The sequence below is a fragment of the Sus scrofa genome, chromosome 6 (assembly GCF_054392235.1).
Source record: "Sus scrofa isolate SSC_HxYL_T2T_F1_AM1 chromosome 6, Sscrofa_HxYL_maternal_Yorkshire_Landrace_v2.0, whole genome shotgun sequence".
Lineage (NCBI taxonomy): Eukaryota > Metazoa > Chordata > Mammalia > Artiodactyla > Suidae > Sus > Sus scrofa.
Genome location: NC_139388.1, coordinates 6,496,524 through 6,523,587, shown reverse-complemented (window position 1 = coordinate 6,523,587; position 27,064 = coordinate 6,496,524). Strand labels below are relative to the sequence as shown.

Below are 27,064 nucleotides of genomic sequence, written 5' to 3'. Positions count from 1 at the left end.
AGGAGGGATTCCCTGGAAAGTGATGCACAAAGACCTGGAAAGTAAAAACGGAGACTGGCTATGCTGGAGGAAGAGGGAGCTTTGATCTCTTTATGTCTGTTTGCAAATGTCTTTCTAATCAGTAGGCTCTCACTCTTGGGGATTGGGTGGGCCCTCTCTTCATTTTCAGTTATTGTTGTGGAATGATTAGAGTGGCTTAATGACTTTTTGAGGAAGAGTAATTGTCTCCCATACTCTCCTGGAGGTACAAAAACTGCTCTAAGATCGCAAGTATAAAGCAGGACATTTCCGGTACAACTGTGTAAAAAATAACCAGCAGCACCTTGACATTTGCATATTTTATTTAAGCATGTAAATAAATATGGGATTCCAGGTGCGCCAGCCTCCTTGCTAGACCTAGAACACAGCAGGCACCTGTCCACTCTAGTGCCTTTGCATGTGCTAGTCTCACTGCTTGGAGTGCCCGCCACTTGATATCCTCGTGGCTTGTTACTACTTTTAATTAGTTTTTGTTCAGATATCATCTTTTTACAGGGGTTATCTCTTTTGTCTTTAGTCACTCATACTTTTTTTGTTTTTGTCACACCATGCTTTTTCTTCACAGCATTTATCATGTCATGATATAGTAAGAATTTTAAAGTTTATTCTCTCCATTTCCTCTGCTGAAATATGCTGCTTGAGTGCACATTCTTTGCCTGTTTCGGACCATGTTTCATCCCCAGCCTAGGAGAGCAGTAATGAGCACTTGGTAACTATTTGCCAAATGAATGACAGAAAAAATGAAAAGATACACGCAGAGGTCTAAGCGACTTTCCAACAATTTAAGTCAAAAGGCAATCTTTACCTCAAAAATGCAGTGTCTGCACATGTTTGGTATTTAATAAATATGTATTGGAAGAAAGAACACATGAATGGAATGGATATATAAACTTAATAATTCATTATTCAGTAGATACATAAATGAACCCCTGAGTTTTCAAAGTGTGGCAAGACCATGGTCTTGGGAACAAAAAGAGTTGACAGCCAAGTTCAGTTTCTAGATGTCCTAATTCTGAGCTGCATAACAATGCAAAAGCTGCCATTGTGCATTTCCTGTTTCTTCATCTGTAAATGAGGAATAATTGTCCTAACAATAATAATACAAATAATACTTTGCAGCCTCTAGTGAGAATTAGGTGAGATAATGCAAGAAAAGCAATAATCTAGGTCTAGGGTCCGAGTCATAATAAAATTGCCATACACTATGCATATATTTAAAAAAAAAAAAAAAACTTTAAAAATGTCCTAGTGTGAGAGAATGCAGCCAGCCTCCTCTGTCTCTGACCTGCTAGAAGAGGTTCTGAATCTGCCCATCCAGGTTCTTCCTTTTCCCCACCCTCCATAACAAGACTGGGAGGAAAAGTGGAAAAGTGTAGCTCCGGTCTACATCTGGAAACAGGACTGTAAAACCTGAGTGTGCTGGGCAAGCAGACCTGAGAGCAGAGAGAGCATTTTGACAGCCAGTGTGCCTCCTTTATGGGGTTAAAAACTGGAAGGTGCAGTTTGTGTCTGTTCATTTCACAGATGTATCTGAGGCCATAGCCTGGAGCCTGGCAAGTGCTCAATAAACAGGTGATGGATAATGAATGAGGGGCATGAATCACTTTGGAGTTAATTTTGGTTGTCAATTTGCATCCCTCAAATCTCGTGAGGTTGAAGTAAACTCCCCGTCACTTCATTAACTCTTAATTCATTCATTTCTTCATGGAACCCCCTCATCTCCACAAAGTTTGTGAATATGTCAGGCAAATCAAATAGCATATCTCCTTTTACTTTTTAAAGAGACTAGTATTTAAGGGTTTTGAGCAGCAGAATTTCAGAATTCCTCCTGCTAACACATTTTGAAGCCCCAATTACTGAGACTATATACTCTTCTAGAACCATAAGGGTTTCCTTGCAAAGATCCTGCCATCCTGCATCTTGTGAAAAGCCCCCCTCATCTTTAGCTCAACTCAGCAAGTTTCCGTTGAGTGCCCAGCACTAAAACTCTTCAACGTAAATCGATTCCCTACTCTTCTATTTTAACTGTCAGAATCATAGACTGCATTGTTTCTGACTGAAAATCCACGAGCAGCTCCCTGCTGGTCCTCCCCTTGCTCCTTCCCAGCGCTGGCACTGCCTGATACCAGTATCAATGGGGAATCTGTATTGCGAATGGTGTTTATTACAAGAAAATCATGTGGCATAAAAGAATAATTGACTTCATAAGCATGTAATTTTTTATACTATGAGCCTCTGAAGGGAAAGGCATTCTAAGGGAGGCATAATTGCTAATTCCAGTGTTAAACATACCTCTGAGGAGTATTTCACAGTCTGACTCTCTAAGTGTCATTACTTCCTATGGACCAGAGAAAAGAGTGGGAAGGAAATGAACTTTCATTGAGGGTCTGCTCAGGGCCAGGTCCTATGAGTTCCAAGACATGCGTTTCTCCTTATAATATCCTGAGAGTTATATGGAATTATCCTCCTCATAAAAGGGAATTGATTCTCACAGGGCCTAAATAACTTCTCATAAAATCCCCTCCTTATAGTTACGTGAAACCAGGACGCAAGGCCGAGCTTCCTAAGGAACACTCAGTGACCCTCTAGCCTGTACCAGTGTTTCTCCTACCAAGTTGAAGAAATGAGGTGTCCCCAAGAGCTGCCTGTCCTCACCTACTTTCCCCACCACTCCACTCTCTGAAAGTCAACCATTAAAATTACTCTTAGGACCTGAGGCTGGAGTCAAAGTTCTTGAGGCTTCTTCAAAAATTTCTTGTACTATGTGGGAGGTCGAGTGTAACCTCCTTTCTAATTCAAGGAAAATTTGTAGAATTGAGGTCAAACTACATGGAGAATAACTTGCAAAACTCATAAATACAAAGCTGATATATGTAACACCAGGTCCGGATCATTTCTGAAGAATTGAAACTCCCCCCTCATCTCTGGAGAGAATTGAGACTAGGGAAATACGGCCCTGCCGAGGATAACTGCAGGGCCTTGTGACAAAGGCTGAAGGTGCTCCACAGAGTCTGACTGAAACAGGCTGGCACTCCCATCCTGGGCCTGCCGGTGCTGTCCATGTCTGCAGTACATGCCTGCCTAAGCCTAGGTTTGAACCTCTGCCTTCTGCCTGGTTAGCTTTGGGCAAGTTCTTTAATCTACAGAGGCTTAGTTTCCTCATCAAAAATGGGGTTATTTATACCTCTCTCTTAGGGTCGTTGTAGGATTACATGAGGTAGTTCTTGGAATCACTTAGTCTAACCCTTGACATGGGAAGAGTAGTCAATATGTGGCAATAATAGTAGAAGCCACAGTTGTCTCTGTCTTTACTATACATTATCATTATCTAATATGTATTACCTTTTAATCAATAAATTCCAGTAAATCTGACTGGGTTGCTGAAAAATTGCTTTCATTCAGCATTCCTCAGTGCAAAATGTGAGATGTCCTTTGATGGTTAAGTAGAATATTTACCTTAACTTCAAGGCCCATCTGTGCCCATCATATTTAAAAACAAAACAAAACAAAACATTTTTTTATGAAAATCTTCAAACCTACCAAAAAGTTGGATTTTGCATTGGGCACATGGCACTCACCACCTCAATTTTACCAGTAACATCTTAGCCCTTGCTTTTCCACTCCCTCTCCCTCAGTGTATCCCTCTAGCCATCCATTAATCCATCCTATGTTTTTGATTTGATGCATTTCAAAGTAAATCGTAGATATTGGTATTCTTTCCTCATAAGTACATTCGCATGCCTATAGCTAACTAGAGTTGAGTATTCGTGTATAATTTTTTTTCTCTCTTGGTACAAAATTTACACCTGGTGAAATGCATATATCTTAAATGTTTGTTCGGTGGGGTTTTAGCATATGTGCACATCTGTGTAACCCAAACCTTTGTGAAGATGTAGAATATTTCCATTATCCCAGAAGGTTCCCTCAAGCCTCTTCCTAGTCAATTCTGACCATCCTCCCCTCCAACCCAAAAGCAACCACTGCTCTGTTCATTGCATACTCTGGATTCGTTTTGTCTGTTCTAGAATTTGGTATAAATGGAATTATGCAGCATGCACTCTTACGCAAGGCTTCTTTCTACATGTTTTATGATTAACCCGCGTTATACCAATGCACCCACTGAAAGTATACCAACAGAATTTTTTGAGTTGCTGCAAGCGAAAGACTTTCTATTCTGTTCTTGCGACATGTCAGAGAGTTAAATTCCTTATGCCAACTGCACTTGTGCCCCATTGTCCCTGGCCCTTTGATTTCCTAACTCTGGGACTTTGCTCCCAGTCTTTCTCCCTCCTAGGCCCTGCCCTCATCTATTCATTCTCTGCCCTCCTTCCTGGGCTTAACTCTAGTCCCAGCATCTCCCCACTCCTCGGGGGACCACCAGGACTTTCTGCCTGAGCTCTCTCTTCTTTGGACAGAATTGCCAGCCCATTGATTGCTAGTGTTACTGCCGGTGATCAGTTCCTGGTGATGGACTCTGAGAAAATAAAGGATGGAGACTTGCACTAAGGGCCCCACGAAGAATGGGGGGCACTCATCATTTACCAGGACCAAAATAACTGAATCGGAATGAAAATTGCAAGACCCCAAAGAGAAAAGGAGTGAGGAAAGGGGGAAAAGAACCCAGGGATCAGCTCTGACTAATGCGTGTGAGTTGGCTTGAGGCTGACGGTTCAGGAGGGAGATGAGGGAAGCTATGAGGGTAAACTGCTCTCACATCTAAGTTGTCTAAATAGGTAGTAACTGGAAGGATTTTCCTTGTGGCTGGTGGGGATGCTTCTCCTTGCTGTATAGTGATGCATTGTATGTCTGATTTTCTCAACTAAACTTCAAGGGAGTCTCTATTGCTTGGGGCAAAGTTTCATAAGGTGTTTATTTTACTCCCTGGGGGACCCGCACATGGGAGGACCTCACTAGATAGAGGCTGATGGCAGCCTCTCCCCTGCTCAGCCATTCTAGCATTTAGTTTTATTGATATTTGGGGGGGGGGGGAGGCTGGACTTAATAACTGTATATTTGACTGATTTGACCATTTCAGCTACTATAGGCTTCACATCAGTTATGTCTGTCAGCTGTACCAAAGAAATGGGAATTGGGCAATGGTGACTTCTTCAATTTTATTGTCATTTTGCTACCATACTATGGTAGGATCCAGCCATTAATGTTCATGGTATGAGGTGCCTTATTTGTCTTAAAAACATGGTATAGAATCAACTTCTGTCCTTCTTTCTCTAAACTTAAAACAGAAAACTTTGTCCCCAAAGTTTTGTCCATCGGACTTCCAGCCCAGCATTTACATCTGTTTAAAACCCAAGAGTACCTCCACTGAAGGAGGGAAATGGTCCAGGAGCCACTGGACATCTGCCTCTTGCCCATTCTTGTTTCTTGCTTTTCCCATCCAGCAGACTTCCTCAGTTAAGACTGGTTCGTATTTAATCTAACAGAAGATCGGAAGCAATTCGGTGTTAGCAGACTCCCTTTTACACCTTTGATATTTTGTATTTTGCCAATATTTCAAGGTAGTTTGAAGGTCCCCCGGCTTTCTCATGAGGGCTGGGCATGAATGTTCAAAAGCAATCATTGTAATGACATCTCTCTGATTAAAAAGACAGCTAGTGAAATTGAGATAGAACATCAAATTCAGAAACATCATTAGCAGGATTCTATTTTGGCGAGGTCTGATCTTCTGTGGGGTCACCATGTTGCCTTCAATGAATCTGACCATTTTATATCATTTAGATTGAAGCAGACCCATCGTGTCACAGGCAAATGGCTTTATCATATTTAATTAACCCAACACCATGTACTAATCTCCCTGGTAATTATCCCTTGCCAGCGCTTGAAAGCATGCAGCAACAAATAAATCATCAAAGTTGCAGGTATACTTAAACTGTTCTTTGGTGCCCTGGCAGAAGAGTATTGACAAGTTACTGTGCAATACTAATTATCCTAAGAAAATGTAAATGGCTTCATCAAAAAAAAAAAAAAGAAAGAGCCAGATGGCAGGTTCTCTGTACTGCATCTTCATACGTTCGGAAATGGTGTATTAAAAAGGCATCATGCCCTCTACATCAGAGAAGGAGGAGGAATAAAGATACCTGTGTCTTCACCCTGTAAATCAACCATACTCTAATAAAAAATTTAAAATATATATATATATACATATATATCACATTCACCTGTAGAGTGGGGGAAAGATACCTGTATCTTTATGGATGCAAGAGTGACCCACCGATTGAGGAAGCTGTTTGGAAAGAGGTAACATTCAGAAAGACATTATGGCTGTTGACATTTGTATCTCATGCTACTGCCCAGGGTATAGGTGAAAGAATATTATTTAGGTGACTGCTACCATTTTTCTTGTGATAGTAGTTGCTGAACAGAGAGGGGGAAACTGACGTGTTCCATGGTGCCCTGGCTTTTCTTTCTTTTACGCTTGCAAATGATAAATTATTCATGGAAAGACGTGTACCCACTAGGTGGTGAATCAGTGGGCCTCCATTGAGCTGGTTTTTCTAATGCATCAGCAAGAACATACTTACCTGAATGCACTGTAGTTAAAAAACAAAATTCGGTTAGAAACAATGGACTTAAATCTACAGAATGCAATAGCAAATGGCAGAAAGGAAATTTGATTTCAAAGGTGAGATTTGGCAAGCCTTTGAATGCACAGGACAAACTACAAAGGCAAGGAAGACTGAATTAGATTTTTAATAAGCATAGAGTTCTGAACTCTCTTGTTCTTGAATTGCATACTGTCTCACCCTGCTGCTGTCCCCAGTAAATGTCGTCAGTGCTGAGTGACAGCCAAGGTATATCTGTGGCTTGGGAAGTACTCATTCGAGTCTGATTCTCTGATTAGGTTGGGCTGTTACTTGCCATAGAACATGGCAGTGATTTAGCCTTATTAGTAAACAGAATTGGAAACCATTAAAAGAGAAGGGTGTTTGAATAGTAGTGTTCTCCCTTGCTTTCCACTCCTCATTATTTCATCTCTGTGTACGTGTTTGTGTGCACATTGCACTGTTGTTACTCAACCAATCAATCAAAACGCTGTTTATTATAAAAGTCATTCTCTTTAATTAAAGAAAATTTGGAACATAAAAAAAAAGAGAAAGAAAATCACTCGAGGCTTGCAGCCCACATGTGATCATTCTTAATGATATACTAGAGTTACTAGAGTCTTGTCCCTTTACGCATACATTTTTAAGTTGGGTTAGTTTTCATATAAGTCCAATTATGTATTCGATATTCCACTTAAAAATGGTCATAAGTGTAGTTTATATAATTAAATTAGCAAAAATTATGCTTTGATCTATATTGTCATGCCATAAAAAGACACCACTTTATGACTTTTATGCAGTCAACACAGTCAGTTCTCAATGACAACATAATATTCCTCTGTTTAGATATATCGTATTTCAGTTAAGCATTTCCTTATTGTGGCACTTTGTTCTCAATGTTTCTAGTGTTTTTTTCTTTGTATAATATTTAAAAAACTAAGTTGTGACTTTAGTATAAATTAAAATTTGTTTTACTTCATAAATCTTTTCACATTGTGACACAATTTTTTATAAATATAGTGTTTAAGGGCTGTGTATTTTTAAAAATCGGAAGGCAGTCTCATAACATCTAGCTCTTCCTTTATGTTTAACTATGGAAATCAAAGTACTTTCTAATTTTTTACAATGATAAATAATATGCTGGCTCATTAGTTAATCAAAACATATTATATGCTGATTACATACAAAGCACTAGGCTAAGCTGGTTATATTTGTGCATAAAGCTTTTCCAAGTTTTGGATGCGTTACTTAGAGAGGATGTCTAAAATTGGTACCATTGGATCCAGTGGGGTGGGTATTTTTAAGGGTCTGGGTACAGGTTGCCTGGTGGTTTTGTGAAGGGCTGTTACCGATGTGTTCTGCTGCCAGCACTCTCTGGGTGCTTCTTTCACCACTCCTGGGCATCAGCTGCTCTTTTTCCCCATGAGAAGGTGGAGATAGTGGGACAAGGGAATTTACTGGGTCATGAACTTGGGCTGGCTTCATCGCTTGGGGGGGGCGGTGCTCCTACTTGTTTGTTGCCCTCTGCTGAGCCTTGTCTGGCTGCCCTGATTTTAGAGGGGAGACTGGAACTCAGGAACAAGGCACGCTTGGGTTTCTAGATCACAGAGATGGTTAGGTTGGACTAGAGGTTTTGCAGAGGACCTATTTCCTCTGTGGAGGGGAAAGATGGTTGGAGGTCTGTTCCAGGAAAGGATGGCCAAACTCTGACTCCAAAGGGCAGTGCAAGCTCAGGTTTGGCCTAGGGTATCACACAGTCCTAATAGCTGGTAGGACTCAGTCATCAAAATTCCAAGTGAAGCTGTGACCTGGAGGCCAGATACTCTCTTTTATAATAATATCAGTGTTTATGGAAGGTATATCATGAGTCAGACTCTATGCCAATTGCCCTTATTAGGTGACTGATCTTTTTTCATTCTCTCAACAATCCTACTGATATGGACTTATTAGGCCCATTTTATAAATGAAGAAATGTAGGCTCAGAGAGTTTTGATGACTGTCTCTAGTCACACAGCTTGTGTGGGAGCGAGGACTTGCACTCAGAGCTCTAGAATGCCAGCTCTTTAGGACTGTCAGCTTGGTTCCTCAGAAGCAACTTCATGAGAAGGTGTGTGAAGGTGACTTGTTAGAAAGCTTCAGGAAGCACTGGTAGGGATGTGGGGAAATAAGACTGGGAGGGGAGGAGGGCGAGCAAGGGTGTGGTAACAAGCCAAGTCCCACGGAGATAAGTTTGGCCTAATCCTCCAGAGAAACTGGAGAGGTATGGGCTACACTTCAGTGCTTGTGCATCAGACATGAGGGATCTTGAGTATTTATACCCCTGAACCCACCAATCCTTGGTGAAGGGCTCCTGGGATGGGGGATGAGCAGGGGCATAACTGCTCAGATACTTCCTGTCCTCCCTGATTGTAGACAAAACAGATCCTGGCAGCCAGGATGCAGCCTTTGTGAAAGAGAAGACACAGATGCCCTTAGTGTGCAGGCACTGGCTTGTAACTGCTCATGAGTGTTGGATGTTAAATTGTTAGGAATTTTGCAAGCTAGTTAACCTTACATCGATAGCTTGAAATCAGCCACGGTGGGAGTAGTTACACCATGGAAATTGGCTTACAGTACAAATTAGGGCTCTCCCATCCCCAGGGATGGTTGTTAAATATTTACCAGCATAGCACTGCAGGTGCTGGCTATTAGGAATGAAAGCACGCTGGGAGTTGGTGTGCAGTTTGGTGGCAAAGGGAGGTGAAAGGATGTGGGTGGAGCAGTGACCGTATCTGCTGCAGTGCTATTCTGTAGGAAATCCTAAGTGCAGCAGGAAGCCCACCCCAGCCTGCACACAGCAGGTGAGGCATATGGGTTCTGAGAGGAAGGGAACTGGTGAGATGGAGGCCGACCAGCTGGTTTTCAGGGTAGATACTCTGAACCTGGAGGTGGCCTTGGGTAGGAGAAGTGCTAAACATACAAAACAGAGGAAGAACTGAGATAGTAGCTAACTAAACACTTGAACATCTATCACGCCGGGCACCGAGTTAGGTGCTTTCCTTTAGTTACTCTTCATAGGAGCCCTGGGAAGCAATGATCACTGACCCTTGCTGACAAATGACGAGACAGATTTAGAGAAGTAACTTGTCCCACATTGTTGGGGAAGAGCTGAGCTTTGAACACAGTAGTCAGCTTTCAAAGGCAAACCTTTGAATAATGCAGCCAGAATACCTCCCTGGTTGACTTCCTATGGACTCAGCTGACATGACAGGCCATAAAATGGAAAAGGGATCATCAGGATACCTCAGGATGCCTTGGGTCTAAGTGTGCAAAGGATGGTACCCAAGTCCATCAAGTGATGGAGCTCTGAATCTACTGCCTTCCTCTCTCAGAATCAGCTCAAGGCTGGGGCCCAGGACAAAGGATACAGAGGCTGAGAAAGGCAGAGAGAACCCGGGAGATGGGCTGAGCCAGCGGGAACACTTCAGTCAGGCTGTCTGATTTCTCTTGTGGAAACAAAGATAAATGTCTCTCTTATTCTTTATGGTTCTCTTTGTCATGAAAGCCACTATTGTGTGAAAGTTCCTGCTTTTCTTTCTCTGATGGTCCATCCCTGGATTGATACAGTGGTCAGGAGTGAGGACATGTGACAGGGTCTGAGAAGTTGCCACTTTAGCTTCATTCCTGCCATGCTCTGCCCTTCAAGGTCCCCAATGATCCCTTGTTATGAACAGTTCTGTAGGAGGAACTATATCTCTATGGCATAGTGGAGATACACCTGAAAGTTCCCTTTGAATATTAGCACATTATGGCTGCATGTTTGGGGTACTTTTATCTTGTGTTTGACCCCACAACAGTCTAGAGCTCCCTTTCAAATGGCACTGGTCTCCAATACTTTTGGTGTTTTCTTCTATGCAGGCTGATTTGTATGTATGTATACTTACTTATAATTATAAAGTAACGTTGCTGAAGCAAATTGAAAATAAAACCTTTCTTATGCGGCCAATATTACACTTTTTTCTTTTCCTTAAACTCATCTAGGAATATTGTTTTCTTTTATACCTGATTATTCGATGGAGTTTCTTTTATATTAAAAAAAAAAAAATCTCCCTGCCTACTGCTAGGTCAAGAATGTTGGTCTGGGGCCACCCTGCCTGGCCCAGATATTCCATTTGCAGTGTATGACTTTAATTCTCTTCCTTAATTTCTATATAGTTTGTCCATCTTAAACTGCAGAGTCTTATAGTACTTTTCTCATATGTTATTGTGAGAGATAAATGAGTCTGAATGCACAAAGCCCTTAGAAATATGCCTGGCTCCGAGTAAGCTCTACATACTATCACCTACCACTATATATTCTTCAACGTTTTAACCTTGACCTTCAGGGAAAGAATTCTCTTCTTTTATTCAACAAGCATTTATAAGCATTTACCATGTGCTTGGTTTGTGTGATGCCATCCATATCTGTTTTATCTGTTATAACTTCATTCTCACCACCACTCTGTGTTAAAGTCATCTTTCTCTTCTTCTAGGGTTTGAACCCTGGAAACACCATGCCCCAGCCATGTCAGCCAGGATAGGTGAGGCTCTGCCACGATGCCTGACCAGCCCAGGTCTCAGAGCTGGTTAACAACCCAGGTTTAGTTCTCTCTCTTGAAAACCAAGTCAGGGGGCACTCCTCTGTGGGGGTCTGAGCAAGCTGCCCTGTCTCATCGCCTCTTGGGGACCAAACGTGCTTCTACAATTGCTCAGGCTGGGAAGAGCGCTTTGGGGGATGCCTCCTGGGAGGTGCTTTGACTTGGAAATGAAGAGTTCACTTCTGCCTTCAGCCCGTGAGCAAGAACGCCTCAAGGGCCTGCCCAGTGGTCCTAGGAATCCTCATCCTCTGGTGTGCCTGGAAGGAGAGCAGGGCGAGGCATGATGGGCATTAGAAGTCTCTGCCGCCCATTTGTGGTTCTGAGCACATTGCTCACATTTCTAAGCCTCAGTTTCCTCATTTGTGCGATGGGAATCGCCATTGCACCTACTACATAGAGTAGTGATACCGAGTGAATGAGAAAAGTGCCGGTGAAGCTCTTAGAAGAGTACCTGTCACACAGGAAATGGTCATTTTGTGGTCACTGTTGTCATTATCTACAAGAGAATCAGCAGAGCCTCATAAGTCAGTAGTTACAGCAGCCACAGGTTTGGATTCAGTCACATGTGAGTTAGATTTTCAGTTCTCTCACTTACCATCCTTAGGAGCTTAGGGAAGTATTTTGCCTTTTCTTACCTTCACTGTTCTTATCTACAGAATGGAGTGGAATCACACCTGTCTCACAGGCTTTGTACGATCACTAACATTTATTGACTCCTTGGTAAGATGAGCTAAGTGTTTAAAATCTGTTGGATCAACTAAGAAACTGAGTCACTGAGAGGTTAAGTAAGATGCTTAATGTTCTCTAGTAAGGAAGGCAACAGTGGAGCTAGGATTAAAAACCAGGCAGTTTGGCTTCTCAGCCAATGACCTTAACTTACACACCTCATATCTTCCCTGAGACCCACTAAAAAAACTCCCAGCACTGGGCAAGACACACCATTGATTATAACATTAGTGCCTTTCTTCTCTGCTTGGGTGCATTTTAGAGGAAATACCATACCCTTTAGCTTGTTCCTAGACTAGATTCTGTTTGGGACACATATTGATGGCTGATTTTCATAAATGGATGAAGTTGTGAAGGGAGCAATAGGAAAGGGCAGTATTTATGCCTTGTGCTTTTGCAAGAATTTCAAAACCCAAATGCAAAAATGCCCAGCACAGAGTTGGTGTTCTCTTAGTAGGATTTTATTTTTAACTCTTCTATTTTTAACAAGTGGCCATGCTTAGGAGGAGTGTCTGAATCTGTAGATATTACTATAGTAAATGGGCACCCACAAAGGGACCAGCTCAATATAGTGACAACTTTAATAATACACAAACAACCTGCAGATATAAAACATCTTTTCAAATAAGAACCTATTTGGTTTGGGGATCACTGGTTTTAATTGAATGAAGAAGTTAAATCCATGTTCTGTTTCCTGTTTTCACTGTAGATGGGTTGACTATGGGGTTGGTTTTCTTTCCAAAGTAAACACCTGGTACCTAATAGTATAGTCAGACACCGTGGGGGAACAGCCTTGGGAAAGCAGAACTGGTGATGTTCTTCCTCTGCCAGAAGGGAGATGGGAGCTTCTACTTCCAGCTGGACTATAGATGGAGAACTAAGTGTCCTAGCACTTTGCGCCAAACCAAAGCCCGGGAAATTTTAGCTGCAGCCAGAGACTCATTGAACACAAAGTCAGTTTCTCCTAGGTGCCAGATACCGTACTTTTCATAGACATCTGGTTTACCTTTCTTGGAAAACTCATGAAGCCAACTTCATCTACTCTACAGATGAGGAAACTGACAATCAACAAGATGAGGCCTGTTGCAGTTCAGATAGCTAATATGTTGCAGAACTGATAATCAAAATGATTAAAGATGCAAAGGTGTAGTGTAAAGATGGTTTCAGGGCTTTAATGTTCAATTTGGAGCGTCCTGTACGGGCATGAGCTGAATTATTAAATAGATGCAACAGGCCTTATCTTTTTTGACAGTTTTGTACCCTAGTCCATAATATAATGCTACATAACAAATTACTCTAAGACTTAGTGGCGTAAAATCACAACATTTATCACAGTTTCTGTGGGTCAGGAATCTGGGTATGGCTTAGGTTGGTTTTCTGGCTACAGTAAAAGCTGCAGTCAAGGTATGGGCTGGGGTTGCAGTCATCTCAAGACGCACCTGGTTGTGGATTTGCTTGTAAGCTTACTTATGAGGTGCTTGTCAGGATTCCATCCTTGCAGGCTTTAGGGCTTTTCTTCATTGCTGACTGTTGGCTGGGGGAAGCCTTCAGTTCATTGCCATATAGACATCTCCATAGGACAGCTCACAGCATGGCCGCATGCTTCTCCAGAGCAAACCAGTGAGAAGAAACAGAGATCCAAAATACCAGTGAGACAGCAGTCACAGTCTTTAGTAACTTAATCATGGAAGAAATATCCTACCACTTTTGCCATGTTCTGTTCATTAGAAGCAAGTGACTAAGTCCATCCCACACTCAACAGGAGGGCTTACCCCAGGGCATGTAGAGGGGGAGGTGGGGACCATTGAGAGCCAGGCACTGCCTGCAACAATATCTATGATTGCTTTAATGCAAAATAATGCTTCACATTACACTGTGTAGAATTGTCTCCAAAAAATCTCGCTTGTCTGGGGTAGTCATGCATCCCCTTGTACCTGTCTACATACCTTTCATATTAAGTCTCTTTCAATAACTTTATTCCACCTGCTTTGACCCATGATGCTAAAGGCAGGCTTATTGCTGAGATTTGGGTGATGTGGGCGTTTCCATGTTGCTGCCATGTCCTTTCTGCAAAGTACGTGCTGGCCTTTTGAAATAGGAATGTCTCTCTGGAATGGAAGGTTTTATGCTCATTCATGATGCCTGAAGCCTTGTTGCAGCTCCTCTTTGGGAATGGCCTTTGGAATCACAACAAAACAGAAATCTGCCTCCTTTCTTTAAGATGTGATCACCAGGAAGTATTTATAACGCGTGGTCGGCAGGGAGGCATCACTTTCCTTATTATTTATTACTCCATGCATTTCCTTCCTAGAACTAGTATATTTGACCTCAGACCTAACCAGAGCCCTCATTATTTACAACAGCTCTATGCTTTAGGCATGCAGGCAACAGGAACCCATATTTAATCATTTCCAAACTTAAGACATGGTGATGACAACACCTTATTTCAATAGTGGGTTTAAACTGCTTTGACTGGCTGATTCTCAGGGACTGACCCATCCTTGGTCCTGAAATCTGGGATTTTTGTTTGTTTGGTTGTTTGTTGTTGTTGTTGTTGTTCATCTTTTTAGGGCTGCACCCACAGCATATGGAGTTTCCTAGGCTAGAGATTGAATTGGAGCTGTAGCAGCTGGCATACGCCACAGCCACAGCAATGCCAGATTTGAGCTGTGTCTGTGACCTACATCATAGCTCACGGCAATGCCGGATCCTTAACCCACTGAGTAAGGCCAGGGATCAAACCTGCGTCCTCACGGATATTAGTCAGATTCGTTTCCCCTGAGCCATGATGGGAACTTCCTGGGATAGTTTTAAATACAAGTCTAGGGTTGAGAAAAGAGAATGAGGAGTTCCCGTCGTGGCGCAGTGGTTAACGAATCCGACTAGGAACCATGAGGTTGCGGGTTCGGTCCCTGCCCTTGCTCAGCGGGTTAAGGATCCGGCGTTGCCGTGAGCTGTGGTGTAGGTTGCAGACGCGGCTCGGATCCTGCGTTGCTGTGGCTCTGGTGAAGGCCGGTGGCTACAGCTCCGATTCAACCCCTAGCCTGGGAACCTCCATATGCCGCGGGAGCGGCCCAAGAAATAGCAACAACAACAACGACAAAGAAAAAAAAAGAAAAGAGAATGATCAGGAATCAGCCCTGAGGATTGCTGGGTATATTAATCCATCTCAGATGAAAGATTCTGATCCCAGAGAGTGAAGAAAGGTGCTGGGCTTTGTTGAGGGGATGAAGGAGAACCCTGAAGTGTAAAGACTAGGTGGGACAAAGATGAAGCTTGAGTAATCAGCCTATGAGAAGTTACTTTTTAATGTAATAAATATGTAAAAACACTGTGTTCTAAGTTTCATTCTAAGCCCTAGACAGATTTAACCCCTAGAAGGTGGATATAATTTTCCCCATTTTACAGCCGAGGAGACTGTAGCACAGAGAGGCTGAGGACTTGCTTGGTGTCACACATCTGTATATGTGCATTGTGTTAGCTGCACCTTTTCCTGGCAGGTACACTTTAGGGGACGACGTCTCTGCCCTTTTGTGCCAAAAGCAAATTCATTTTGTCCATGATTTCAGGTACACAGGTGATTTACCTAAACAAAACAAGCATAGGTGAAAGCTTGATTTATTGTTTTGCAATAAATAAGTCTTAACGATACAGACTCCTGCTCTGTTTTCATTTGCAGGAACTGGGGGGAGAGGAAGGCCAGTACCATGTATTGAAGAGGAAAACCACAGATATAGTCCCCCAGTGGTTACAACTGAATTGGCTTATTTGAAAGCTCTGTCTCCACTTTCCCTGCAAAAATTCAGGGAAGGACCTGGGGATTCGAGGAGGCGGAGGAGTTCTCCCTCCTTGCCAGTCCTTCCCTTGTTCTCTGATAAAGGGGGTAGCAGGCAGGCTAGAAACAATTGCAGGGCAGCACGGGATATAAATATTCAGTGGTGACAGTCCCCAAAGGATCAATGCCAGCAGTCCATGCAACGTGCCTTCTGCTCATTTTAAGCTGACTCTTCTCCACCCGACCCGACATATTAGTAAATTGATTCCAGGTGATGCTGACATTTTGTAATTATCACTATCTATAATTTTCATCTTATTCCATTGAATATTTTGATCATTTAAAATAGAGTAGCATACCTAATAGTGGTCATTAGTTTAGCTGAAGGGAAAATTCATGGTTTAATAAACTCACATTAGAAATAACTTACTAAAATTACAATTGGCATGATTAGCTTCCTGTTTTTTTAATAAAAAATAAAACAGACTAGGTTTATCCAAACTGATAGCTTTTCTCTTTCAAACTGGTTCATTGTTCTGTTGTTTTCGTGGAGGAAGGAAAAACATCTATAACAGTGGTAGTAATAAAAAACGTAATAACCCAACACGCAAAAACAGGGGGTTGTGTTTCATTCTACATGTGGCAGTAGCTGAATACTGTATATTCTCTCATTCTCTGACCGACTCTGGGCGGGAGTGAGGAAGGCCATGTGGCTCTGAAGCAAGGTCACGTTTGGGCGAGTCAGAGTCAGAGCTCTTGTCTCACTCGTCCGAAGGGACCGCTTTGTGAGGATTGTCTGCAGGGCAGGCGGTTCTGAGCTTGAATCCCTCCCCTACCCCCCTGGTCAGTTTTTATCTTAAAGGCATCTTCTGCAGCTTGCCTCTAGGTTTACTTTAGGTATCATTTCTGAAGGATAAAAGGGGAAGTTTTAACGTGCAGATTATTTCTTAAAATGTATCGGAATAGGCTTGACTGTTGCCAGAACAGTGCTGTTGGGTTGTCTCAGGGAGACATTTTACCTGTTGGCCAGAAGGTGGAAATTGGAGCATTCTCCATGTTCCCTCAGTTCCCTGGAACACAGGCCACACGGGGCCCGTCTGTTGTTTCACTTGCTGGCAGTTGAGGCTTTGTGAGTTTATTTACGAGATTAGTAGCTGGAGACTGTCTTACTGGAAGTAAGCATGCGGTTGATGTACACACTAGCACCTTGATAGAGGCCATTCTTCATTTGTTCATCTAATTACCCACCTACCCATTCGCCCTCACTCATCAAGCACCTGATTACCCATGTATCTATTTATCCATCCATCCATCCGTCTGTTTTCCTATCCACCCATTCATTTACCCACCTAATTCCCTACAAGTCCATTTATCCTTTCATGCATCCACCCACTCACCTACCCTCTCATCCATCAATATATACTCATATCTATCCATACAGCCACCATCCTTAAAAAAATAATTTAGCCCACATTTATCATACCTCTAAGCACTGGTAATAATGAGACACCTAAGTCACAGTTCCATCCTTAAGGAACTTACAATATCATATAAGAATCATAAACCAGGGAGTTCCCGTCGTGGCGCAGTGGTTAACGAATCCGACTAGGAACCATGAGGTTGCGGGTTCGGTCCCTGCCCTTGCTCAGTGGGTTAACGATCCGGCATTGCCGTGAGCTGTGGTATAGGTTGCAGACGCGGCTCGGATCCCGCGTTGCTGTGGCTCTGGTGTAGGCCTGTGGCTACAGCTCCAATTCGACCCGTAGCCTGGGAACCTCCATATGCCGTGGGAGCGGCCCAAAGAAATGGCAAAAAGACAAAAAAAAAAAAAAAAAAAAAAAAAGAATCATAAACCAGAAATTACACAGTGTAATTCTAAGTTCAACTCTAGAGGACTGTGCTCTGTTGCTGTGGGAATTCTCTAGAAGGACTGGCTTACTTTGTGTGAATGATTCAAAAACTGATGTGCACATGTGAACCATAACGCAGCACATGGTAAGTGTGGGAGTGACGGCTCGGGTGGGGAAAGTGACAGCAGGGAAGTGAGCAGAGGGTGAATGCCCAGGCCCTACATTCTAAGCCTGTCAGTTCGCTGTTCAGTAGAATCATCCATGTTCAGTGGGGACCCTCCCAGGGAGCAGAAAGTATGGGGGTATTTACTGTCAGGGCACCAGGCGGGTGAAGTAGGGCCTCAGGGAGCAAATCAAAAGAACAGGGATTCAGGATGGGCCTCTGAATGAGAGAAAGGAGAAAAGAATAAGCAAAGAAATGGATGAACACGTGAACTACAGGTGGATAGACACATCTTAGGTTATAGCCCAAAATGCAAACTTAGAGTCAATCAACACAGGCATGTCACGTAAATGTGCCTGATGACATCTTTGACCAAAACCAAACCCATAAAAACAAAATCAGCTCCATCACCAAGCAGATGCCAGAACCTAGCTTCTCTCTGCTTTTCTCCTGCTGCTAGTGAGTCTGCAGGAATCCTAACAGGCACAGGCTGCCTTTCAACTCCAAATGCCTGGCACCAACTCTGCAAAGAGGCCTGGGCGAGGCACTTATGACTTTCCAAAGGCCTCTGGTCTCTATTGAAACACAGCAGCTGTTACCAAGGGCAACTCCACTTCCCAAACAAGAGCATAGACTTTGTGGAGCTTTCCCAGGTGCTGTGAGCCCAGCATTGCCAAAAATGCCCGAGACCCACACTGTCTCCTTCCCTCATGGAGCTTAAATAGGTTGGAAGCAAATGCTTGTTGACAACAGGTGTGGCTCAATGCGAGCGAATGTTCCTTTCTGTGACTGCAGAGTTGGCACCAAGGTACGTTTGCTGTGGAAGAAACAGGTTTCCAGGAGCATGGGAGCTCCATAGCCACAGCCAGCAAGTGCTCAGTTCCTCCCTTTCGGGCCAAATGCCCCACCACTCGAGGAGCAGGTGCTCCTAGTAAGTACAGAGGCTTCTGGGTAGCCAAAGGAAGGCAGGTGGGGAGGGGCAGGCTTCCTGGCCGGGAAGCTCCAACCAGCTGACTGATTAGGTTCTTTGTGCTGGTAGTTAAATGGTTACATCGTCGTTTACTCCGCTCTATTACTTTGCTCCGCAGAAGCTTGCAAAGCTGTGTGGCCCCCCGCTTCACCTTGGTTTGAGCTAGAGATTGGGCCATGAGGGTTCAGAGAGGCAACCTCCAGGAGGTGGGGCCCCAGTTCTGAGATTACATGATGGAAACCCCAAGGACAGAGAGAACTTTTCATTTGTTTGAAAAATCTGTCTAGTGATTCTCCCCCTGAACTGTCTTGGGGCAAAAATAAGTTCTGCATTGAGCTAAATAGAGTTGGTTGCTAGATGAATTCTAGTTTAAGTGAGGAAACTGGGGTTTTCTACTGCAGTGGGAAATCCTCCCCACCTAACTGTGAGGACTTTGTGGTACCCAGGGCTTTATGTGGCATCACGAGGGCAACGTGTAAGGACAGGGAAGAACGTAAGAGGCAGTGGCAGCTCTCTGATAAAGAAACACTGGTAATCAGACTATTTCATTTTTTATTTTAATTAATTAATTTGTTTTTTTTAGAGCCGCACCCTCGGCCTTTGGAAGTTCCCAGGTTAGGGGTCCAATTGAAGCTACAGCTCTCAGCCTATGCCACAGCTACAGCAACATGGGATCCAAGCCATGTCTGTGACCTACACCACAGCTCACAGCAACGCTGGATCCTTAGCCCACAGAGTGAGGCCAGGGATCGAACCTACAATCTCATGGTTCCTAGTCAGGCTCGTTTCTGCTGCGCCACGACAGGAACTCCAGACTATTTTAGTTATTAAAGATTGAGTCACTGAAAAAAGAAGGAATTAAATGGAGATTGAAAAATTATTTAAATACTGATCTTTATATAATATTATACTTTGTCAGAAATTCAGTGTTTTTTTCCTCTACCTCCACGGGATCTACTTATATGTTCACGGAGGTGTGAACATGTATGTGTGTGGGGGTGGAGGAGGGGGCGGATAACCTTTTTTCACTCACTTCCAGTTCTGGAATCCTATGTGTCGACATCCTAATGTATTAATTCCAGTAGACTAAGTTGCAATAACAGACTGACCCTGAGAGTTCAGTGGTTTAACAGCCCAGATATTTATTTCCTGCTTATACAAACAGTTCTGGGCCAGCATTTTAGGTCTGAGAGTTTCTTCCACGAAGTCATTCAGGAACCCAGGCCAATGGATGGCTCTGCCATTTTCAACACAGGGACAACCCGTCAGTCAGACTGTAGAAATATCTTGGAGCTGCGACAGAGAGGTTTTTGTGGTCTGCCCCTAAAAGTGGCACACATCAGCCCCACATGGCTGCATGACCACCTACCTACAAAGGAAGCTGGGAGATGTGGTTCAGCTGTGAGCCCAGGAAGCAGGGGGCTCTGATTTGGGTGGGCAGCTAGTGGTCTCTCATACACATGGCTTTCATCATCGTTTGATTCCCTTTGCTTACTGGGGCCTGCTGTAAACCCTGCTTTGTACTAGGAATTGAGGATACAGGGAAGGAAAAAAAAAAGTACTAATGGCTAATTATAAAAGTAATTACTGACATTTTTGATAAGGGCTACAGGGGAAAACTACAGGGTGTTTGTTGGGAGAGCTCGTAAATATCTGCAGGGTGAGGTGAAGGGGAAACAAAGTTTTCTGGGAAGAAGTGACCTTTAAGCTACAGATAGACAGACTTAGCCAGATTGGGCTATGGGGAACGGCATTTTCAAAAGAGGGACCAGCAAGTGAAAAGTCTTGAGGTAGAAAAGAAGTTTGGACATTTTCAACCCTCTAAAGGGCGGTGGGGCTGATGCACATTGAATAAGCCAGAAAGCTTGAAATGACACAGAAGATGTGAGTGTGGGTGAAGCTGAAGAGGTCTTCGTGGGCTGAGTCAAAGAATAAAAGCTTCTTTTTCACAGCAGTGGGGAGCCACTGATGGGTCTAAGAAGGAGTGTTTTGTGGTCAACTATGTTTTCAAAATGTGTTCTACTTAATGGAGCCGGAGGGAGGAAGCTATTGTAGTCATTCAGGGGAGAGATGGGGTGCTTGGTTTAGGAGGTTGGCAGGTGCAATGGAGAGAAGTGAGATGGGTTGGATTGGTATGTGGGAAGGAGAAGAGATGGGATTTTCTTTGATTTATACCTGAGTCAGGAAGGCAGCCCTGAGGTCCCAGGGAGGCAGGCTCAGGTTGACTCTCGGCGCATTTGAAAGCAAGACAGCTTAGCTATAACTGGTTTATCCTTTTCCTCTGTAGTTTCATGGGCTTCCTGACTTCAGACCTATTTAATAGAAGTCAGCTCTTTAAAATGGATATTCTGTGGAGCTGAAATTCACCCTCAGTCTGCACCTCTGTGGACTTTGATTAGTATTCATAATTGAGTGGCACACCTGATGTCCACAGCAGGCGATCCCAACACCAGGGGAGAGAGGTACAAGATAAATCACTCCAAGTAAATGACTAATTAATCATGCTCTTGATTTTAATAACATATACTGTCTGGCTCAACATTCAGCTATCTGTAATCTTGCATTCTCTTCTAAAAATTTGGTAATCAGTAAAGCCACCCATGGATTCCTAATTGACAACTACTTCTTTCTTTTAGAAAAGTTAAGAATCAAGGCATATTTTCATGACTGTATGAAGGGGGATAAAGTGGGAAGGTGTGTGATTTTTTAATCTTAAAAACCATCCTAGATATATCAGGATAATCTATGAGACAAAACGGACACTTGCTCATTGAAAATGTGTAAACTCATTTCTGGAAACATCAGTGCCAAAAGGCTTGCTTGCAATGCATCTGTGCTCCTCCAAATCAGAAAACTATGAGTTTCAAGGGTAGCTGGATAAGAATCGTGGCTACTTAGCAGTAAAACCTTCCTCACTTGTACGTGGTGTCAAAGATTAGTAAATCCACAGGGGTAGGTACCATATGAGAATTCATAATTTCCAGTGAGTCATGGATGTACTTATTTGAAATATAGCTCCGTAAAATAAAATACAGTTCACTTGTAAAGAGATTCTTTATCTTACTTGACAAAATGAATCTGCAGTCTTACTACCAAAGACTGTTCTCCACTAAGCTTGTCTCAGGCTGGGCAAGCTAAATACCTGTAAGTGGAATTCTTCTGGACACAGAGTCTCCAAACTTTTTAAATCATTAATTTGACTTTGTCAACTTGCTCATTTATATAGCTGGACATGGCCAATCCACTGGTATATATAGTCTGAAAAACAAAACCAAAAAAGATGATGGAGCATATATCCTCCAGGGTAAACAGGAAACGTGCTCCATTTGACTTGTTACATTGTTTGGAAGAACTTGCCTTTGTGAAGGTGTGATGGGGGTGGGGTTGATACCCAATGAGGATAAGAAAATTCTGAGTGTATATTGACTCTGTGCAGGGACTTCAATCATGTAAATCTGTGCTATGGGCTTTAATCGTATAAACCAACCAAAAATGTTTCAGGTACTCGTTATTTAGCACTTACTATGTGTTAGACACATGCATCACCTCAGAAGTAGGAATTATTATTCTAAATTGATTAGAGAGACTGTAGCCCAGAGAGGTTACAGGACTTCCCCAGGGTGTCACAGCCAGTGGAGAAAGTGGGGGCCAATCCTAAGTCAGCCTCTAAGAAAATGACTAATTATTCATGTTCTTATTTTAATAACATATACCACCTGCCTTGAGAGTTCTCTGTCTCCAGTGTTACATTCTATTCTAGAAATGTGATAACTAATAAAGCCACCCATGGATTTTCAATTGATGACAGTTTGTTATCTTTCTTTTAGAAAAATTAGGAATCAAGATTTTTACCAGCGACTGTATGGAGGAAACTGTAGGAGGAGGGCTGTGTGTGTGTGTGTGTGTGTGTGTGTGTGTGTGTGTGTGTGTTTTAATCTCAGAAAGCATCATAGATACTTGAGGATAACCTGAAAATTTGAATCCCTGTGCTACATCTACGACACAGTAAAGAGGAGAATGAAGTACTCTGTTTTCTCCCAAAGCGTTCCATTGCTACGTACCACTCACAAGATGTGAAATCATCTCCAGCAAGTACTCTGTTTGAATAAGAAGTCAGTGCCCTCCGGAGACTATGACAGGCTATCACTTGGCCTATAAAAACAGAGTGTGTGTGTGCAGAAAACTGGGAGAGATGCATCTAGGAACCTAGTGTCTCCTTCAGAAGGGTGGAGGGGGAGTAAGGCATGTTCTTTGTCCAGATTTTGTTCCCAAACCCTGGTGCCTTGGCTTGACCTGGAACAGTCCTCTCTAAGCAGCAGTGTAAGCTCATTACTGCCCATTACATCTGCCTGCCCTTCCAGTAGATACCTGAGAGATAGCCAAGCCCAAGGGCTACGTGAGCCTCTGGCCACCACCCGAGCATGATTTAGAGTAACTTTCATAAGGAGGCTCTGGTTCCCTCGCCGGGTACCAGAGGCACTGCACACAACTGGACCTTTCCAGCATCACCCTAAGGAGACCCTTCCTCTATAAATTCACAGTCATGCTCTTTAACTCACAGCTTAGGGAATCAGACTGAATTAGTTCTTTGTGTTATTAACCAGAGGAGCACTTACATTTTCTGACATCTCTAATCTTGGAGCTCAGGGAATAGCACAGAGAATTTGCATGAAATTACCCCTCATTCTATCTATAGGCTTAGCTGCCAGCGTCTGTGAATTTGGCAGAAGCCAGCAGATCTCACAGTTAATGTCTTCCTCTCCTGCCAGGCTCTTTAGAACTGGGTGCATTAGAGTGCCGCGTGACAAAGAGCAGGACGGATCCTGGGATGTGGAGCCCAGGTGATGCTATTTGCATCCAATTAAAGAAGCACGAATTGGTGACATTATTCACATGCACAATTCTTAATGCCTTTTGGCTCATTAAGCCTTTGGATCGACTTCCATGGTAGGGTGTTGGCGAGGACAAGGGCAGAGGTTGGGCACAGGTAGAGGTGAGCTTCCAAGTTGAATCCCCCTCCAGGCTGTCAATTGTGTGTTTCCTTTTTAGACTTGCCTCTGGGTTCCAGAAGAGCTTTCTTTTGCTGCTTTCACCATTTCTTTTTACCTCTACAGAGCTAAAGAGCTCAGGTTAGATTCAGGTTGAGAATGCCTATCTGGTGAGCCCTGCTTTCAGCCTGCTCATATTTGTCTTGGGGATTTCACACCCCGACCCACACTCAGGGTCTCAGAGGGGTTGGGAAGCCAGCCTTGGTAGTTCAGTTTCTTTGTGATGTAAGTCACAAAATGTAAGTGCTTCCCTGGTTAATTACACAAAGCTAATACAGTTTGATTCCTCAAGCTGGGCGTTAATGATGGCAATTGTGAACTCTTGAGGGAGGGAGGGTCTTGAGGTGACGCTCAAGGTTATACCATGTGGGGTGGGGAGACAGAACTCCCCTCTGAGGACAGCTCTGATTATATCAAGGAGACATCCTGAGAATAGATGGTCCAGACTTGGTCGTGTGGCTTTGACACAACACTTCACTTCCTGAGTGCTCAGGGGTTTTTTGTTTTGTTTTGTTTTGTTTTTGTTTTTTTTAAATTACTCAGTGAATTTTATTACATTTATAGTTGTGCAATGATCATCACAACCTGATTTTATGGCATTTCTATCCCAACCCCCCAGCCTATCCCCCACCCCCCGACCTGTCTCTTGGAAACCATAAGTTTTTCAAAGTCTGTGGGTCACTATCTATTCTACAAAGTTCATTGTGTCCTTTTTTTAGATTCCACATGTAAGTGGTAGCATTTGATGTTAGTGTCTCACCATCTGACTGACTTCACTTAGTATGATAATTTCTAGGTCCATCCATGTTGCTGCAAATGCCATGATTTCTTTCCTTTTAAGGGCTGAGTAATATTCCATTGTGTATATGTACCACATCTTCCTTATGCACTCTTCTGTTGATGGACATTTAGGTTGTTTCCATGTCTTAGCTATTGCATATAGTGCTGCAGTGAACATTGGACTACATGTATCTTTTCGAGTCATGGTTTTCTCTGGATAGATGCCCAAGAGTGGGATTGCTGGATCAAATGGTAATTCTATTTTTAGTTTTCTGAGGAATCTCCATTCTGTTTTCCACAGTCGTTGCACCAATTTACATTTCCACCAACAGTGTAATAGGATTCTCTTTTCTCCACACTTACTGTTTATAGACTTTTTGATGATGGCCATTCTGGCCAGTGTATAGTGGTACTTCATAGTGGTTTTGATTTGCATTTCTCTAATGATGAGTGATGTTGAACATCTTTTCATGTGTTTTTTGGCCATCTTTATGTCTTCTTTGGAGAATTGTCCGTTTAGATCTTCTGCCCATTTTTTGATGGGGTTGTTTATTTTTTTGGTATTGAGCTGCAGAAGGTGTTTATAAATTTTGGAGAGTAATCCCTTGTCAGTTGCTTCATTTGCAAATATTTTCTCCCATTCTGTGGGTTGTGTTTTCACCTGGGTGCTCCGTTTTGATTTTTTTTTTCCAGTTTATAATGAGGAAGCTGAGTGAAAGTTCCAAGGGCATTCTGGGCTGCAGAAAGATGGAGGGCGACTGAAAGTTCCAGGGGGCAGGACACCCCTGTTCTACCACAGCCATCCTCTCTCTGTTTGTTGGTTGTAGTCAAGCGAATGTCAATATTCAGATATTTTATTTGAAAAATAGTTTTGCGGAGGTGTAAATAATTTCTTCCCATTCTAAGCCTTAGGCCATCCTTAGGACAGTCTTCAGATGCTGACTTCCAATCTTCGGTTCCATTTCTGACCAGTCCGCACAGAGAGTGTCTCCTCTCTACAGACAGGCATGTGGGGAGAGCCAGGGTGATGAGGCGGTAAACAGGTATTTCTGGCTTCTACACCTGCTGTATCAGAGCAGCATCCACTCTGCTTAATGGAAGTATTTCTTCCTTAGCTATTGCTGATGTGAAGAGTTGCTTCTTCATGGAGGTATTTCTGAAGTCCTGGGTGGTTGTGACTTATTAGACAGTGGCATTTAAGATTATATTTCACAAACACATATGCACACTTGTGCACACACACACACACATTATGAAATATACTGGGAGAATGTAGTATGTCTAATTGTACTAAATGATTTAGACCAGCACTTCTCAAACAGGGCCTCTTGACCTATCAGTAGGCACACAAAAGGGTTCTTTGATCAAGTAAGGGCAAGGCGTAGACTGTTCCTCTGGCAGACAGGGTGGCCCCCAGGATTACTGTGCTTGCTATTCATGCTCAGCATAGTTTCCTCCCTTTGAGTGTGGGGAGGATCTGTGACATGCTTCTTGCCAATAGGATGAGGAAAGGAGATGGGATGTCACCTCTGTAATAATGTTTCATTATGTCGGACTCAGTCTTAGCAGACTGGCGGCGGAGCTGGGGGAGACTCTCCTTTGCTGGCTTTAAAGAAGTCAGCTGCATGTTGGGAGGGAGCCCATGAAGAGGGAAAGGACCTGTGGGCAGCCTCTAGGCTTGAGGAACATCTCCTGGCCAGTGGCCACCGGGAACACAGAGACTTACTTCTGCCCCCCGAGGGGATAAATCCTGCCCATGCCCTGAGGGAGTCAGAAAGTGGGCGCCTCCCTAGGTGAGCATCAGATGAGACTACAACCCCAGGTGACACCTGGATGGCAGCCCAGTGAGACTCTGAGGCAGAGAACCCCTCTAAGCTGTGCCTGGACTCCTGAAACCACAGATAATAAATGTGTGTGGTCTTAGGCAGCTAAGTCTGTAATGATGTTACACAGCAGTAGGAAACCAGTATATTACCCTTAGATGTTTGTCAACAACATTACCAAAATAAAAGCTTTAATAAGTCATAAAAAGGGAATATATCCAGCTATTTAACATGCATCTCCTATATCAAAAAGAGCACCCACCCCCTCCGTTTTTTCCCCCACGAAACATCTCAGAACATCTTCTAGAAATCTGGTATTTCATGGAACAAGGTTTAGGAGAACGATTCTTAAATGTTTTGGTCTCAAGACTCCTTTACACTCTTAAAAATAATTGACTTTAAACGTTTTGTTTATGGGGATTTTGCTCATTAATAGTGACCATATTTGAAATTAAAACTGATACAGCTTTATATATTTACTTATTAACTTATTTTAAAATAGTGACAAACACATTACATGTTCGCATAAAGAACATGTGTGTGTGTGTGTGAAAAAGAGCTATATGTTTCAAAACAAAACAAAAAAGTAATGAGGAGGATATCATCCTTCTACATTTTGCAGATCTCTCTAATGAGTAGCTCAGTGGGAGTCAGCTGGCTTTTCATATCTGTTTCAGCCTTCAGTTTGTTGATACATTGTTTTGGTTAAGGAAA

The 27,064-nt window shown here is 43.0% G+C and overlaps 1 protein-coding gene and 1 long non-coding RNA gene across 31 annotated transcripts in view; both read left to right on the top strand.

Annotated features, from left to right (window-relative positions):
* The window catches only part of CDH13 (cadherin 13), a 1,446,594-nt gene that overhangs the window by 551,401 nt on the left and 868,129 nt on the right, over positions 1-27,064 (top strand).
* Positions 1,157-7,087, top strand: LOC146402179 (uncharacterized). Its single transcript, XR_014805364.1, has 2 exons — positions 1,157-1,827; positions 2,984-7,087. It is a non-coding gene; the product is annotated as an uncharacterized LOC146402179 (long non-coding RNA).